Source organism: Dama dama, chromosome 12 (assembly GCF_033118175.1).
Source record: "Dama dama isolate Ldn47 chromosome 12, ASM3311817v1, whole genome shotgun sequence".
NCBI classification, from domain to species: Eukaryota; Metazoa; Chordata; class Mammalia; order Artiodactyla; family Cervidae; genus Dama; species Dama dama.
Window position 1 is genome coordinate 75,818,395 of NC_083692.1, and position 19,421 is coordinate 75,837,815.

General features: G+C 41.7%; 1 pseudogene; it reads left to right on the forward strand.

The window, feature by feature from the left end:
- Positions 1-10,903: 10,903 nt before the first annotated feature.
- Positions 10,904-11,575, forward strand: LOC133067333 (large ribosomal subunit protein eL14-like; annotated as a pseudogene).
- Positions 11,576-19,421: the final 7,846 nt, after the last annotated feature.

The following is a 19,421-nucleotide window of genomic DNA, read 5'->3' on the forward strand; positions in this document are numbered from 1 at the left end:
ATAATACTCACATGTTAAATACTTATTTATGCTAGGGGCTATACCACATGTTTTAAGCACTTATTTATGCTAGTTATTTTTCTAAGTGTACTAACATGTATTAACTCAATAACCTAATGAGGTAGTAGTCAGTATATTCATCCCCATTTTACAGATGAGGAAACAGACATAGAAAAGCAAAGTAAATCGACAAAGGCTACACAGCTAACCAAGAGGTAGAGCCAGGATTTGAGTCCTGAAATTCTGCCTTCAGAATCCTTATGTTTAATCGTATATCATGTTGTTGGCTGAATCAGCTGTTTGCTAAATAAATAGCTTCTCCGTGAGCCAGAACTTTCAAACTTTCACAGTGTGAAATACATAGCCAGACGAGATTATCCAAAACTTGCTCAGTCCTAAGAAGTACAGGGATATTTGCGAAGATACAGATTCCCAGACTAGCTCACATCTACCCACAACCAAGCAAGCTTGGAAAACCCTAATTTAGGTGGAGTGTGTACTACCAGCTCTGATTATCATGAAATCAAGGTTTCTTTCCTGATTATGCCTGTTTCTGAGTCTTTGAGCAACGTCATTGCTCAGTACCTTAGTTGCTCTGTTGGCTGCCTTTTACTGGAATGCTGTAAGAAGACATGAAAGTTTCCCCCCTCATAAAGAAAATCTGTTACATAAATGATAATATCCTCATAAAATGATATGCATGTATTAACATGCACGTATGTTAACACATACAGTTTTTTTAGCTTGGCTTTCCTTGAAGCACCCACCTAAGCCCCTCATCCAGACCTTTCCTCCAGCCTCTACCCCAGGTGACATGGATACACACTCCAAACCAGGCTGCGTCTGACCGACATTAGCTCTCTCCCTCTGGGAGCTCTGATCTGTTCTCTGCTCAGCTCAACAATAAGAAACTTTTTTCTCCTCTCCCTCAGGGGAACCTTCACGTTCATCCAATTCATTCTCTTGCAACCCAACTCTCCAGAAAGAAAAGGCTGGGGGTTGGCGGGGGCGGGAACGGGGGGGGGGGGGGGAGAGTTGGGAAATCCCACCCCTAAGAGACGGGTCTTCAGGTCTGAGAAGGTTACTTAGCAACGGGCACAAAGACCAGTGAGCAAAGGGGGACCTGGGGAGAAAACTCTTGGGTGGGGAGACAGAGCCAGTTTGAAAACTCCATTTCATCCAAAGAAAAGCAACACGGAAAACAAACAGAATCAACCCTGAGAAAAGCCAAGCGAGGCTTCTCTCCAGCGCAGGTCATCATCTCCTTACTCCCTGCAACTCAACTCTTTCAACCCCCTAGTGACCAAGGCCTCCCCCTGGTTTCGCCCGTGGCCCGGGTGCCCTCCCCTGGCCCTGGCCTGACCCACACAGGCTTGGACTCGGCCCCCACCCCCACCCCTCCCCGGCACCCACCGTTCTCAGACGCGCTGGGACCTTCGCAGTCCGAGATTAACTGTTGGGGTTTCCGCTGCTTTCGCCGAGACATTCCCGGGTAGAGAGAGGTGGGACAGGGAGGGACAACGCTCACTTAGTCTGAATCGGGGTGACCTGGTCTGGTCTCCCCCCTGGGTCTGAAGCCAACTGATGCGTCTCCCCCAATGCCAATCACTGTGAAGCAGAGATGTTCTCGCTTCCCAGGGACAGACAGACAGACACGCGCGCGCTCTGATTCTCAGTCTCTGACTCTCTCTCAATCTCTGCAAGTCTTTAAAGGGGAGACGCCCCCTTTTTTTTCTTCAGCTTCTTCCCTACGCTTCTGCAGCTCCCATTGTAAAAGCAAAAATCCTAATCTTTCCGCACACTCTTTTCTTTTGTACTGCAGAGGAAAGGATTTAACCCTCTCCTCCCTGCCGGGGTTCCGGGCCTCTCGCTCTGCTGTCTGTTCAGAAAATGTCCCTCGGTTGTTTTTCTAACTCTTCCTCTAAGCTCTTCACAGTGCTTTCTGGTTATTTCATGATTCTGTGCCACCTTGTTGGAAGATGTGACTGCTTCTGGGGTATAAGCTGAAATGAGAACTTTCTGGTATATCCTGATTATAAGGCCAAGAACTCAGTCACTTGGCAGTCAAAAATGAGAAAGGCTGACAAAAAATTAAGTAAAAATGATCATTATATATGTGTAGATCTCTTTAAAATTTATAAGATATTTTCATGTATAGGGCATATTTTGAGAAATACATCTTTGAGGTTAACACAGCCAGTTTTACTACTCCTATTTATAGATGATCCTCTTTATAGCTGAACCAAAAGTCTCAGGGAGGTTAAGTAACTTGTCCAGGATTGCACAGCTGTGGTGTAACAGAAACAGCCCCGGAGGCCAGGTGGATCTGACAGTAGTCCAGCATTTTTTTTTTCCTCTCTAGTGTTAAAAGGTACGGTATGCCACCAAACTCCTAGCATGTAAAATGAAAATGATTGATCTTAAGGAATCTCATTTAAAATAGCTACAGGGTCAGGGGCTCTTCTGTGTCTCATACTTCTTTCCAGCTCCCAGAGTTGAAGGGATGCCACCTTTGAGAAAATCATACAGATTTCTGTGGTACTCCAGAGGAGACATTGGCTTCCCTGGTGGGGTGGCTCAAGTGGCAAAGAACCCATCTGCCAATGCAGGAGACACAGGTAGGATCCCTGTGTCAGGAAGATCCCCTGGAAGAGGAAATGGCAACCTGCTCCAATATTCTTACCAGGATAATTCCGTGGACAGAGGAGCCTGGTGGGCTACAGTCCATGGGATCGCAAAGAGTCTGGCACGACTGAAACGACTGAGCATTCATGCACCACCAGAACAGAAGTTACAAGGAAGCACCTTCAGCTCAGTATAAAGGAACTTTATAAAGTGTGATGGATTCTCCTGTAAATTTGTGAGCTCTTTGTGATATGTTCTCACAGGGACTGAAAACAGTTGTCAAGGATTCTGTGGAAAGAATTTCTTTGTGGATATTAAATTTGATCTTTAAGAACATAGCATTTGGTGTACTTGCCCAGTGGTCCAGTGGTTTAAGACTCTGCACTTTCAATGCAGGGGATGTAGGTTTGATCCCTGGTCAGGAAACTAAGATGTGGTATGGCCAAACAACGACAACAAAAAACCATCATTAGCAATGAGCCAGCCGAGTCTCTCCTGTTCAGATTGCACACTTAAGGGTGATTGATTTATTGTTCTTTAACTTCTGACATTGCTGCTCCTCCCTGAATTTGAGGTGCTAATGTTACTACTTTGCATAGACTATCCAGATATGCCCTATCTTCTAGCTATAATGCCTAGGTCCTCTCTTTTAAACTTATTTATCTTTTACTCTACTGGCTAAGATAAGAGAGCATCAGAAACACCATCTGTTAGGAAAGTGGGAATTATTTTGCCTTTTTGAGTTGAGTGCCACAAATCTGATGGCTGTGTCTTCAGAGAAAAGCAAAGCAAACTCACTAAGTATTGGGTGCACACTTGAAGTTTCCTTCATTTCTTCCCTTACACAAGTGCAACTTAGTTTGGCAGTAATAAGAAAGGGAAAGAGAAAGACAGGTGGTAGGAGGGTTGCTGTGATAAAAGAGGCAGTTACCCCCATCTAAAGAGATTTGGGGAGTACTCTGATCTTTGCTTTGGAGTCCATGGAGTCTCCATTATTTTCCCAGTTTTTTGGGGTCAGGACCTTGAGTGGCTCCCTCATGGGCAGTCCTCAGAACTCCTGCTAACATTGTCTTATTCATCCTATTAACCTCCTTGTGGTAGACAGGTGCAGTTATCACTAGGCTATTGTGGAGGAAATGGGAACACAGAGGCCAGGAAAGTTCTAATTTCTCAGTGGAATAGACTGGGTTTTGTCACTCTATAATTCCACTGTTTCCATCAGGTACTTCCTCTTTGAGGAAAACAAATGAGAGAAGGAACCTAGCATTCTGCTTTCCTTAGGAGTCTGGAGATCTCTAAGGGCACATCTGGGGGCCCAGTATTCATCTCTTTCCTGAGTCTTGTCTGTCTGGTCTTTTCCTACTTTGGTCCACCCTCTTTCTAGCCATCCTTATTGTGAAAGGAAGGGCTCTTTCCCCTCCTCTCCTTTCTTCCGCCCTCCCCCATTTACCATTTTTTCCTTTTACCTCTCCACTGTGGCCTCTTGACCTCCCCACAGAGTTACAAAAGTAAAATCCTTGAAGAGATGCTGCTGTGGGAATGTTAATGAGCCTTCCCCACAAAGGGGCAAAGACTTTACTTCACTGAGTTGGAAAAAAGCCCCTTTGAAAAGGGGTTTCTGTGTGTGGTGAAGTGGAGAGGGGAGGGGGAAGAGAGAGAGAGGGAGGGAGAGGGAGAAAAGAAGGGAGGGAGAGAAAGAGCAAGAGAATGAAAGGAGAGGGAAATGAGAGAGAGAGATTGAGAGAAACTTAGTAGAAGAAGAGAATACGAAAACAGCACGCTTCCTTCTTTAATTGGTGATTTAATTTTTGGAAAATGTTCCATAGTCATTTGACCTTGTAAACTAAGCATTTAAGTTCCCAAAAAGCTCAAGAGGCACTCTCGGCATTGAAGATAATGAAGGATGGGAAAAAAGGACTTACCTTAGCACCCTACCTCCAGTTCCTTCCCCTGTGTGGAAGCCTGAGAGGCTTTGGGGGTGGGGGTGGTGGGAGGGTATTTTGGGCAGGAAGTAGTTGGTTGTGAAGATGGACTCTTATTCTGGCTTTGTGGTTCCTTTTTATGATATTTGCTAATTTTACCAATATTTTCTATTTTGGCTTCCCTGTTGACTTAAAATTTTTCCTCTCTTAGGGGATAAAATACTGTTGGGTGTTTACATCATGGAGCCAAAGCAAGACTTTGCTCAGGACTCCTACTTTTCAAGCAGGACACTGTATCCTTCATTTGTGAGCACAGGTTGCCTCTGAATTAGTTTAAAGAGATGTTAGGGTACTCTTATTATCAAAAAATATGTCCTTAAAAAGCAAAGATACGTTGTTGCTTTTGGAAAAAATTGAAGTATAGTTGAATGTTATTGCTCTTTAAAGAAAGCCAGTCATTATGTTTGACTCTCAGAGATTTTCCTGCACATTGTTGTGTGATATCAGCACAATAGTGCAGTCAAAGAAGCCCAGAACTGTGAGAAACAAAGAGAAGGTGATTGGAATGAGATCCTCCAAGGAAGAGAAAGAAGAGGGCCCAGTCAGGGATGCTAATTCCCAGAGCTCTGTAACTCCTCTGGATTCACTGTAATCACAGGTAATCACATGGGGAATTTATGCAGAATTCACATTCCTAGCCTCTACCCCTGATCTCCTTAATCAGTCTCTGAGTCTGAAGCCTAAGATTTAAAAATAAACTCTTAAATGATTCTTTTGCAGTTTGAGACAGTTGAGCTCGACTGTTGCTTTTGAAACCATGGGTTGTAGATACCTAGGGGCCTTCAGTGTTGTTACAAGGCAATCCATGTACAAAGGAAGTGAGTCCAGTCTGTGATCCCAGGAAACAATAGGTGTGTACTACTGTTGGCCAAATGTTTGTTGATGTGGTTGAGAGTAATATACTTTGAAGTCTCTGAAAAGTGTTTCTAAACTCAGAGTGGCTTTTGCTCTAAAAATACAACCTCAGTCGAATGGGGGTCCAGGAAATTCTTTGGCATTTCATTGAAGGCCTCTTCTCTCAGGACAATACTCTGCTGTTAGCATTCCTCTTTTTCTAGTTTGTAGAAGAGGAAGCACTGTGGAAGCACTTCCTGTACCTTCCTAGGAGTTGGAATCCCATGAGGAATCTGATTTTAATTGCAAGAGAACAAAACTAGGAATCTAGAAAACTTTCTATGATATGACATGTAACCTTTCTATGATAGCCATAACCATAGCTAATCATAGCTAAGGTGCATTCTGCAGTATCACACCCTTTGATTGCATGTCTCCTTTAATCCTTTAAATAACTTTGCAAGGGCTCATTATATAATCCCCATTTTAGGCAAGCAGAACATCCTATTTTGCAGTAAAGAAACTGAGGCATAAAAGACAAAGTAGCTTTCTTGTTCAAGGTCTGATAGCTGATAAGTGGCAGAGTGAAATTTGCCCAAGCAATGCCTGACTTGACAGCCCATGTTTTTCACCACAGTGTGACCATTTATTGCCATCCCTCTGATTTCTGTCTGTTACAGGCCTCACTTTCTGGGTGCAGACCTGTAGTATGACTTGAACTTTCAACTTGCAAAGAAAATTTGAAGACCCACAAGTAAATATCTACAAATTATGATTCTTTTAATTACATCTATTACCACATGTTCCAATGGTCTTGCATTAGGGAGTAAGGCAGTGAAAAGTAAGGGAAGAGTGCCCTTTGCAGAACTTTATAAAATAAAAAAGCACTGGCAAGCGATCCCCTAGTCTTATCAGATGATTTCTGTGTGGCCTCTTTCAGGTGACAGTTGCCATGGTGTTTTAGGGGCAGAGGGAGGGAGTGAAGATCAAGGAGGTCATTCAGATTGAGTCTTGTCTGGTGTTTCTTTTCGGAGTTCAATTGGCAAAAGATGGCAGGGATTTAAACATTCATAAGAGAAAGGAGAGAAGTTATTCTTTTTGCTTTCTTGGTTTCTCAATGTTACTCTTGTTAAATAAAGGGGAAATGGAGTATGTGAAGAAGTCAAGGTTGTGGAACAGGAGAGGGAGGTTGTGGGGGAAGGGCCATGAGCCTAGCAGGCAGGGGGAGGAGCCTAAGGTCGGGGTTGGGGGCTAGTATACGTGCCTGTGTTTTCAAGGAAAAAATTATAGGAACAATTTGCTGAAGTTCCGGAGAGCCTAAGCTTGGTTGTTTAAAAGAAAATCAGCATATCAACAAATGAGGTACAAACAGTGAAGGCAAAGGTGGGGTGGGGAGAATGATGACAAAGGCAAACAAACCAAGCCATGAGAAGGAACAATTCAGAGTGCTGGGAAAGAAAGAGTTAAGTCACAGATGGAAATCTTTGGAAGGATAGAACAAAGGGATTGAAGGGTTATGTCAGAAAATGTGAATAACTGACAGCTATCATAGAATCATGGTCAGAGCCTTCAGAAGGCAACTTTAAGAACAAGTGGACAAGACAGTATGGTACTGGCACAAAGACAGAAATATAGATCAATGGAACAGAATAGAAAGCCCAGAGATAAACCCACGAACCTATGGACACCTTATCTTTGACAAAGGAGGCAAGGATATACAATGGAAAAAAAACAATCTCTTTAACAAGTGGTGCTGGGAAAACTGGTCAACCACTTGTAAAAGAATGAAACTAGAACACTTTCTAACACCATACACAAAAATAAACTCAAAATGGATTAAAGATCTAAATGTAAGAACAGAAACTATAAAACTCCTAGAGGAGAACATAGGCAAAACACTCTCCGACATAAATCACAGCAAGATCCTCTATGACCCACCTCCCAGAATATTGGAAATAAAAGCAAAACTAAACAAATGGGACCTAATGAAACTTAAAAGCTTTTGCACTACAAAGGAAACTATAAGTAAGGTGAAAAGACAGCCCTCAGATTGGGAGAAAATAATAGCAAACGAAGAAACAGACAAAGGATTAATCTCAAAAATATACAAGCAACTCCTGCAGCTCAATTCCAGAAAAATAAATGACCCAATCAAAAAATGGGCCAAAGAACTAAACAGACATTTCTCCAAAGAAGACATACAGATGGCTAACAAACACATGAAAAGATGCTCAACATCACTCATTATCAGAGAAATGCAAATCAAAACCACAATGAGGTACCATTACACGCCAGTCAGGATGGCTGCTATCCAAAAGTCTACAAGCAATAAATGCTGGAGAGGGTGTGGAGAAAAGGGAACCCTCTTACACTGTTGGTGGGAATGCAAACTAGTACAGCCGCTATGGAAAACAGTGTGGAGATTTCTTAAAAAACTGGAAATAGAGCTGCCATATGACCCAGCAATCCCACTTCTGGGCATACACACTGAGGAAATCAGATCTGAAAGAGATACATGCACCCCAATGTTCATCACAGCACTGTTTATAATAGCCAGGACATGGAAGCAACCTAGATGCCCATCAGCAGACGAATGGATAAGGAAGCTGTGGTACATATACACCATGGAATATTACTCAGCCGTTAAAAAGAATTCATTTGAATCAGTCCTAATGAGATGGATGAAACTGGAGCCCCTTATACAGAGTGAAGTAAGCCAGAAAGATAAAGAACATTACAGCATACTAACACATATATATGGAATTTAGAAAGATGGTAACGATAACCCTATATGCAAAACAGAAAAAGAGACACAGAAATACAGAACAGACTTTTGAACTCTGTGGGAGAAGGTGAGGGTGGGATATTTCAAAAGAACAGCATGTATACTATCTATGGTGAAACAGATCACCAGCCCAGGTGGGATGCATGAGACAAGTGCTCGGGCCTGGTGCACTGGGAAGACCCAGAGGAATCGGGTGGAGAGGGAGGTGGGAGGGGGGATCGGGATGGGGAATACGTGTAAATCTATGGCTGATTCATATCAATGTATGACAAAACCCACTGAAATGTTGTGAAGTAATTAGCCTCCAACTAAAAAAAAAAAAAAAAAAAAAAAAGAACAAGTGGATTCTCAAGGACTTTGGAGCTAGATGGGGCCCTAAATGGGGCCATAGAGATCATTTCCAAATCTCTTGCTTTTCAGGTAAGGAAACTAAGATCAAGAGAGGTTAAAAGACTTTTCAAAAGGTTCTCCAAAACCAGATCTTATCTCAAGGAATTGCCCTTTGCACTATGTAAAGAATAAATGGCTAGAGGCAAGAATGAGACAGAACCCAAGCAGAAGTAAAACTTTAAAAGATAGCTCTTAATTTCTCCATCTTCTCTAGAATTTATGAACTTTTTTTCTTGTGGGGACCAATGTATTTTAGAAGCCAATTCCATTCTGATAACTTCAGACCCTAAGCTATTCAATTAAGTAATAATCTATTTCCCACATTGGAGATTATTCCCAGGAATGGGATCCCCCAGTGACTAATTCTAGTATTAAAAAAAGTGTTGATTATGTCTAATTGATTCCTAATCATATTTCAATTGCAAATCCCTTACAGCATCCCTTATTTATTCACACTCAATCATTCAACAAATTTTTTTTTTTTAAAGTATCTGTTTGCACCAAGTACCTACTGCACAGCAGAAAATAAAACAAATACTTTCCAGTTTATTATTATGCAGCTATTTTGTAATGGTTTGGACTTTAAACTTTTGGTGACAGGTCTTTATTTGTTTTGGACATTGTTTCCAGTTCCAAACTATGCCACTGCTTTATCCCTCATCCATAATTCCATAAGTCCATAAGTCCCCCAAGATTCATAGGGACTTCTGATGTGGCTCCTCATTTATCCTGGAACTGCTTTTATGGCCTTGAAATGAGCCAGGACACATGGTTCTCATGGAGTTGATTAGAGCCAGTTTATACAGAAGATAGTTCAAAGTGAGGAGAGCTGATGGGGCAAATCAAAGCCAGAATAAGTTGAGGAGAACCATGAAGAGCTGAAGATCCTGAAGACAACCTGTTAGTCCAAAGGGGCTGGAATAGGAAATGAGTTAACAGAGAGCAAAGTGAAGAAATGGAAGAGTTGCTGTAAATATTGACTTTACTGAACTTGTGGGTTTGAGGTGAATAGCAACCAGCTTAAACATGGAAGTTAAGGATACATAGTGTACCTAGAAAGAGAACATAGGTGAAACATTCTGGTACATAAATCTTAGCAGTGTGTTCTTAAGTCAGTCTTCCAAGGCACTAGAAATAAAAGCAAAAATAAACAAATGGGACCTAATCCAAATTATAAGCTATTGCACAGCAAAGGAAACCATAAGCAAAAATAAACAGACAACTTATGGAATGGGAGAAAATATTTGCAAATGATAAGACTGACAAGGGCATAACTTCCAAAATACACAAACAGCTTATATAACTCAGTAATAAAAACCAAACAACCCAGCTGATAAATGGGATCAGATCTAGACATTTCTCCAAAGAAGCCATACAGGCACATGAAAAGATACCAAACATTGCTAATTATTAGATAAATGCAAGTCAAAACTACAATGAGGAATCACCTCACTCTGGTCAAAATGGCCATCCCTAAAAAGTTTACAAATAATAAACACTGGAAAAGGTATGGAGAAGAGGGAACACTCCTATCCTGTTGGTGGTAATGTGAATTGGTGCAGCATCACCGACTCGATGGACATGGGTTTGGGTGGACTCCGGGAGTTGGTGATGGACAGGGAGGACTGGCGTGCTGTGGTCCTTGGGGTTGCAAAGAGTCGGACATGACTGAGCGACTGAACTGAACTATGGAAAATGGGCTTCCCTCGTAACTCAGTCAGTAAAGAATCCACCTGCAGTGCAGGAGACCTAGGTTTGATCCCTGGGTCAGGAAGATCCCCTGGAGAAGGAAATGGCAACCCACTCTAGTATTCTTGTCTAGAAAATCCTATGGGTAGAGGAGCCTGGTGGGCTACAGTCCATGGAGTCACAAGAGTCAGACACGACTTGGCAACTAAACCACCACTTTGGAAAATAGTATGGAGTTTACTTTAAAAGCTAGAAATAGAGTTACCATGTGATCCAGCAATCCCACTCCCGGGTATATAACCAGAAAAGATGAAAACTCTAATTTGAAAAGACACATGTACCCCAATGTTTATAGAAACACTATTTACAATAGCCAATACATGGAAGTAACCTAAGTTTCCATCAACAGATGAATGGATAAAGATGATGTGGTATATATACACAATGTAATATTATTCAGCCAAAAAAAGAATGAAATAATGCCATTTGCAGCAAAATGGATGGACCTAGGGATTATCACATTAAGATTATCATATCAGAAAGAGAATGACAAATATATGATACTGTCTATATGTGGAATCTAAAATATACACTTCTCTCCGAACGCCACCAACATGGTGTTCAGGCGCTTCGTAGAGGTTGGCCGGGTGGCCTACGTCTCCTTTGGGCCTCATGCCTGGAAGCTGGTTGCAATTGTAGATGTTATTGATCAGAACAGGGCTTTGGTGGATGGACCTTGCACTCAAGTAAGGAGACAAGCTATGCCTTTCAAATGCATGCAGCTCACTGACTTCATCCTCAAGTTCCCACACAGTGCCCGCCAGAAGTAAGTCTGGAAAGCCTGGGAGAAGGCAGATATCAATGCAAAGTGGGCAGCCATAAGGTGGGCCAAGAAGATTGAAGCCAGAGAAAAGAAAGCCAAGATGACAGCTTTTGATCATTACAAAGTCATGAAGGTAAGGAAAATGAGGAACAGACTAATCAAGATTGAAGTTAAGAAACTTCAAAAGGCAGCTCTCCTGAAAGCTTCTCCCAAGAAAGCCCTTGCTGCTAGGGGGCAGCTGCAGCAGCTGCTGCCACTGCCAAGGTTCCAGCGAAAAAGATCACCACTGGGGATAAGAAGGCTCCAGCCCAGAAGGTTCCTGCCCAGAAAGCTGCAGGCCAGAAGGCAACACCTCCTCTTAAAACTCAGAAGGGTCAGAAAGCTCCATCCCAGAAAGCACCTGCTCCAAAGGCATCTGGCAAGAAAGCATGAGTGCATAAGAGGCTATTCAAATCAGAATAAAGGTTCTTTTTGAAAAAAAAAAAAAAAAAAGATACAAATGAACTTGCTTATGAAATTGAAATAGACTTGCAGACAAGGGAACAAATTTAAGATTACCAAAGTGGGGAGGGGGTGGAGGAGGGATAAATTAGGAGTCTAGGATTAGCAGATACAAACTACTACATATAAAATAAACAAATATTTTATACTTTACAGTACAGGGTACTGTATTTAATATCTTTTCATAAACCATAATAGAAAAGAATATGAAGACACATATAGTATATATACATCTGAATCATTTTGCTGTACAACAAAAACTAACACAATGTTGTAAATCAACTAGACTTTAAAAAAATAAAAATATTCATGGTGTACATTTTGGAGAATTCTGTGCCTCCTTGCAGTCAAGCATTTTTATGAGACTGGATGACAAGATAGTATATTATACTGGATGACAAGATATTATATTATTTAATAATTACATACTGTTTGATTCTCTGTTCTTTCTCCATCTTAAAGTGCATTGTACATTTATTGACCATAGTACATTTCTTGTGCAGCTGGACTTAGAAAAGGCAGAGGAACCAGAGATCAAATTGCCAATATCCATTGGCTCCCCAAAAAAGCAAGAGAACTCCATAAAAACATCTACTTCTGTTTCATTGACTACGCTAAAGCCTTTGACTGTGTGGATCACAACAAACTGTGGAAAATTCATAAAGAGATGGGAAAAACAAACTACTTTACCTGCCTCCTGAGAAATCTGTATGCAGGTCAAGAAGCAGCAGTTAGAACCGGACATAGAACAATGGACTGGTTCAAAATTGTGAAAGGAGTACGTCAAGGATCTATATGGTCACCCTGCTTATTTAACTTATATGCAGAGTACATTATGCAAAATGCCTGGCTGAATGAAGCACAAGCTGGAATCAAGATTGCCTGGAGAAATATCAATACCCTTAGATATGCAGATGACACCACACTTATGGCAGAAAGCAAAGAGGAACTGAAGAGCCTCTTGATGAAAGTGAAAGAGGAGAGTGAAAAAGTTGACTTAAGACTCAACATTCAGAAAACTAAGATCATGGCATCCGGTCCCATCACTTCAGGCAAATAGATGGGGAAACAATGGAAACAGTGACAGACTTTATTTTTTGGGGGCTCCAAAATCACTGTAGATGGTGACTGCAGCCATGAATTTAAAAGACACTTGCTCCTTGGAAGAAGAGCCATGACCAACCTAGACAGTATGTTAAAAAGCAGTACGTACTCCTTTGCCAACAAAGGTCCATCTAGTCAAAGCTATGATATTTCCAGTAGTCATATATGGATGTGAGAGTTGGACTATAAAGAAAGTTGAGCATGGAAGAATTGATGCTTTTGAACTGTGGTGTTGGAGAAAACTCTTAAGAGTCCCTTGGACTGCAAGGAGATCTAACCAGTCCATCCTAAAGGAAATCAGCCCTGAATATTCATTGGAAGGACTGCTGCTAAAGCTGAAGCTCCAATACTTTGGCCACTTGATGCCAAGAACTGACTCATTGGAAACGACCCTGATGGTGGGAAACATTAAAGGCAGGAGGAGAAGGGGATGACAGAAGATGAGATGGTTGGATGGCATCATCAACTTGGTGGACATGAGTTTGAGTAAGCTACGGGAGTTGGTGATGGCAGGGAAACCTGGTGTGCTATATATAGTCCATGCGGTTGCAAAGAGTCGGACGTGGCTGAGTGACTGAACTGAACTGATATAAACACAGAGAGAGGTATAAAGGTATATGTCTTTTAAAATGTATATACAAAGATGAGGAAAGGGGATCAGTGGATTTGGAGCAGGAATTGGAGATGAGGGAGGATAAACTTAATGACCGAATTCTACTCCATGAGGTTTAGATCTTTCCTTGCACCATCTGGTTCAGTGACCTCTGTTTCCATCCTTTGGTCAAAGGATAAATGTCACCAGGATATGTGTATGTTTCCAAAAAATGAAAGTCTGAGAGAAAAGAGAGAGTAGAAAGGGAGGATTGGGAGAAACAAGCTTGTTATTCAAGGGGAGTTATACTTTCCATCACCTACTCCCATCCTTATACTACAAACCTCCTCATCCTTCCATGCACACCATTTCTCAGCTGTCCATCTTTATTCACACAGCTTGAAATCCAAGTATTAACTTTTTTCTTGAAATCGAAGAATGAACACTCTCCTCTCCCCACAAGATACTTGAAAATAACCTTAGAAAATAAACTCAATAAAATCACATTACATATTTTAAAATCTTAGAAAACAAATGAAAAAGTATCATACCATTAGAGTAAGACGAAATCTCTTCCAAACTTAATATCTGTTTAAAATAAGAGTATTAAAATATTTAATTTTCAAAATAAAAAGCACATTTAGGGAATCCCCTGGTGGTTCAGTGGTTAGGATTTTGCATTTTCACTGCTGGGGCCCTGGCTTGATCCCTGGTCAGGGCACTAAGATCCTGCAAGCTTCGAAGCAATGGCAGGAGAAAAAGGCACCTTTATGTGAAATCATAATTTGGCCATTCTTTGATACCCATTCTATGCTAGTTGAGCATGATGTATATGACTATAACCTCATATCCTTTCTAACTCCCAGGAGCTTATGCTGACATATGACATACTGAATGGAATGCTAGAGTGGAGTGGTCTGCATTTAGACTATTATACATTCATTAAGTTGTTTCTCCCTTTCTTTCACAGAGCTTAAGGTAATTATAATTGAATTTGCATATTGAAATTTAATTTTAAATTAGGTTAAAATATTAAAATGAGTCAGTAATCTTTAGGCGTGCCTATCTTTGTGACTTCCAGAAGTATGTCCAGTCAGAAACCAAAGTAGCTTACAGGTTCATGATTCTGTAGTTCCAGATGGCAGAGGCATCTCAGGATGTAAATCCCACCCAAGCCACAGAAATCCTTTCTTTCTTTTGGGACATAAGGACCAAGTGAGGCCTCCCAACTAGTTATACTCTCAGCAAACATTTATCAAATTCATTTCATGTTTCACTCACCAGACCTGCATTTAGGGAGCAAGTAGAGTTAAAAATATATATACTTCTCAACATAGAAAAAGGGAAATGTTCAACAAGAAAATTAAATACAGAGAATTAAATAATTAAATACAGGTCCGGTGGGTAGGACTTAGCACTTTCACTGCTGTGGCCTGGGTTCAATCCCTGATCAGGAAACTATCATCTATAAGTGTGGTATGCCCCCCCCAAAAAATTAAATATAAAATACAGTATACATATATAATACAATGTGAGGAAATTTCATAGAGGATGTGTAAAGTTCCAGGGGAAGAAGAAAGGAGATTTGACTTAGATTGTCACCAGCAATAAATTATCCATTAATTCATCCATTCATCCATTCCTTCCTCTCTCCCTCGCTCTCCCATCCCAGCATTAAACAGATATTCATGGTGTTTAGTTACTATATATAAAACACCATGCTAGATGTCACAAAATGCAAAGAGAATAAAAGCATCTTTCTGAAAGGATTGTTAACTCGGTATAGGAGACAAAACAGGTGAGCAGGTGATGCTCACTTTGTGAGCATTATGAGCAGCTACTCTTTATGGGCCACTTTTTTGTGACAAGGTCATGTGATGCTTTGTCCTGCAGTGATCTTGTGAGGTAGATATTATTATCCCCATTTTACCAACCAGGAAATTGAGGTTTAGAGAGGTTAGTAAATTGCTAGGGTCATGCAGCTATGAATTATGGAGCTGAAACTCTAACACATTTACTTATAACACAGTCTGTATTCCAAAGACTATATGGATTCTAGAGTGATTTTTTGTGTTTAAATTGCCTTTATCATTTATCAGCTGCATGATTTGGGGCATTTTACTTAACTTTTCTGAGCCTCAGTTTCCTCACACAAAAATGAGGTTAAAGGGATTAATTCCGTAGTCCAGTGGTTAATCTGCCTGCAATGTACAGACCTGGGTTCGATCTCTGCGTTGTGAAGACCCCCTGGAGGAGAGCATGGCAACACACTCCAGTATTCTTGCCTGGAGAATCCCCATGGACAGAGGAGCCTGGCGGGCTGCATGCAGTCCGTGGGGTCAAAAAGAGTCGGACACGACTGAGCGACTAGGCGACTAATCACCAGTGGTTAGGACTCGGCGCTTTCACTGCCGAGAGACCAGGTTCAATCCCTGGTGGGGAAACTAAGATTCTGCAAGCCACACAACACCACCCAAATAAAATAAAAATGAGGTTAATAGTATCTATTTCAAAGGATTGTGGTGGAGATTTAGCAAAACAAGGAATTTGGCCCAGTGCCTGGCCAATCTTTCAAGATCACTACATTTGATAGCAATTATTATTATGCTGGCCTGCATAGGTAGCAAGTGGTGAGTGTGCTAGGAAATGCAGATCAAATGTGTGCTCATTCAGAGGAAGGAAAGGTCACTTCCAGTGGAAGGGCAGGAGGGTGAATAGATTAAAAAATTGTGAAGAATTCACTTAAAATGGAATTTTTTAAAGAAAGGTACGACTTGAGCACGTAGACTCTAAAATTTAGACTCGAAGGCTCTGTGAGGAAAGCAGCAAGGAGCTTGTCACCTGTGGGAGGTGACAAGCAATAAAAATGCAAGTAAATAAATTAGATAATTATAGAGCGTGGTAATTAAACAGGATGGTGAGAGAGAAAGCGAGATGCAAAGGTGGGGCTGGGAGGTAAGCCATTAGGAAAGAAAACTTGATTAGCAGAGAAAACCTAGTAGAGAGCTGTTCATATGTAGATCAACTGCTATCTGCGAATGGATACTGAATAATAGCCCAAACTGACGGAAATGCAAATACTCCTAGAAACAGGGGCTATTAAGACACTTTCCTTTTTTCTGATTAAGCAGAAAACAGCACCCCCTCCCCACCCCACAACTGATCTTTGAATGAACACATTCACATCCTCATGATTTTGATGAAAAGACATTTTTCTTTGTCTTTAGTTTGTCCTGAAGCTAGAGGTAAGTAAAATTAATTAAAACTAAAGCTATCACATTAAAAATTTTTTTTTTTTTTTTTGCTGTCCTGTGGCTTGGATTTTAGTTCCCTGACCAGAGATGGAACCCACACCCTTGATAATGAGAGCATGGAGTCCTAACCACTGGGACCACCAGGGAATTCCCAAAGCTGTCCTATTCTTATTGCTCACTCATTTATTCATCCATTCAGCAAATATTTTACTGAGAGCTTTCCATGTGCCAGGCACTACCCTGTACCTGGGGAATACAGTGGATGGTCTTTCCTTGGCGTGCTCTTCTCTTGCTCCAGAGTGCTTTTGGAACAAGACACGTAAGCACCCCAGGCAGGTTCTGACACAGGTCTGCTGATATTTTTGGATAGGGGTAGGAGGGGACTTGGTATTATAAGGGGCTCAGAGTGTGTTCTGAAATGGTCTTTGGTGAGAAGACAACTGAAGAGTTTTGGAAAAGATTTTAATGTCCCCAAATTTTATTTGAACCGAAACATTATTTGCCTTTTTCATTCCTCTGTGCACCCCATTCCATGTTCACCCCATCGCTTCTCCTTCCATACCTGTCCTCATCATTTGCTGTCCAAAGTTACCAAATAAATCTCCTCCTTTCCACCCATTCCAGCGCCTGCTATTCTTCACAGCCAGTCTCTGGGCTCGGCCCCAAGCCTTGAGGGGCAGTAAATGGATTCAGAGTTGCTGCTTAAACACAGATCCCCATGGAAACCGAACGACTAAGAAAACAAAAAGAGAGGAAGAGGCAGCCACTGCCTGACCTTTTACGCTCACTCTCCAAATTCTTTTCGCTCTTGGGCGTGAAGGCAAGTGCTTATTTGTATAACTAATGGAACCAAAGAACCTGACCCCTGTCCCCACCCCCAAATGTCTTAAGAACGTCTTTGATAGTAAGTGAAGACCAGCGGGACACCTCCACCTGGTGGTAGCGGTGTAAAATTGCCGCCAAGATGAGCGAGAGCCTGCAAAGCAGGCTTAGTTGCAAAAGAAAGAGGATGCAAAGACGTAACATGCAGAGGCCGCTCCTAGGAAAGTGTTTAGCATTTCGTATTTGCTCCTTCTCACATATACTTTAAAAATATTGATATCATCTTTATGTTGATGACTCAGGTTTTTTTTTTTTTTTTTGCATCTGATCCAAATATGGTTACACGAGGTCTAGTCTCAGACCTCACAACTCCATAGTAGATATTTCTTATCTGAATGTTTTGTCACCACAAATTCAGCATCTTCTCAAAGCTGGGTGGTGCTTTTCTCTTCCTTTCCTTTCGCTTCTAGGGGGCAGCCTTTGCTAGTTTACAAAAGGAAGCCAAAAGGTGCTTCTTCCACTGTCTTTTTGATGTATCCTCTCTGGTTGCTCCTGGGGTGTGATTCTTTCTGCTGCCACTAGAGATGGTCTGTGCCCCTAGTCCGCTCCCACCCACCCAAGGTTGTCTCTCTCTGTCTGTCTTGAGGAGCTAGGAGGGAATAGGGATGGGGAGATCCATCTCCTTCCTCTTGTTTCTTGATTCCCTAAGACTTCCCAGGACAAATACAGCAGAGGACCTGTGATGTTCTTAACTGGAAAGTTAGGGCAATTTCAGAAGGGCATTACAATGTAAGAAGACATAAAAATTGAAGCTCTAGCTAGCCTGGATTTTCCCTTTCACTATGCAAGGGAAGGTACCTCAAGACTAGGATCCTTACAGGGGTGTCCCCAAGTGTTCTCCCTTCACTCCTGACCTGCCAGTGGAGCCTTCAGTTTCTGGATTCTTCAAGTCCAATCTTCTGAGTTCTTTAAATCCAATCTTCCTACCAGTGAGAGCCATGAGCTTGCTGATTCCTATACAGCTTGACTTGTTAAGTCAGTCCATCTCTCTGGGTCTTTCATTATTACCATTATTAATTAGTTAAGTTAACACACTCTGAATCTATACTAAAGATACCCTACTTTCTTTTTAGCAAAGCTCTGGTCCTTGCCTTGCATTGAGGACTATATGAGTCTTTCTTACTCTTCTGGGAGGGCCTGGTGATATTGTAGAAACACTTTATTCTTTTTTTCCCGGCCCATTGTTTGGCTTGCATTCCCTGATGCTGGGAAAGATTGAGGGCAAGAGGAGAAGGAGGAAACAGAGGATGAGATGGTTGGATGGCATCACCGACTCAATGGATGTAAATCTGAGCAAACGCCAGGAGATGGTGAAGGACAGGAAAGCCTAGCTTGCTGCAGTCCATGGGTTTGCAAAGAGTCAGACATGACTTAGTGACTGAACAACAAACAACAAAACCAGGGATCGAACTTGGGCCCCCTGCAGCAGAAGTGAGGAGTTCTAACCACTGGACTGCCAGGGAATTCCTGGGTTTCAGTTTTATTTAGGGACTCACTGAGGACTACAGCCTAGGAGACAGCCTCTCAGGCAGCTCTGAGGAACTGCTACAAAGAGGTCAGTGTGTCTGTGATCTTGGAGAATGGGGGGGTACGTGCAATCAGGCACACGTCTTGGTAGAGGGCTACTACTAGTCAGGAGGCACAGATATCTTAGTTCATGATTTCAGTGCTTTCCAAGTATGGAAAGATAGGAACTTGGGTTCATAAAATTTTCTCTTGAAAATATCTAATAATCTGAAGGATATTCTGCCAGTTTTCCCAGGGGATAGAGTGCCTCCTTCCTGAGCTCCATCCTGAACTCCTTTGGGACTGTGTTGAAGGTCAGCTACTGCAGTGGCTGACTCAGTCCTTGTAGAACTGGATGGCAAGCTACCATTTTTATTTGACACTTTAAAAAAAAAGGTCTTTCTTGACTTTATTACAATATTGCTTCTTTTCTATGTTTTGGTGTTTTGGTTGT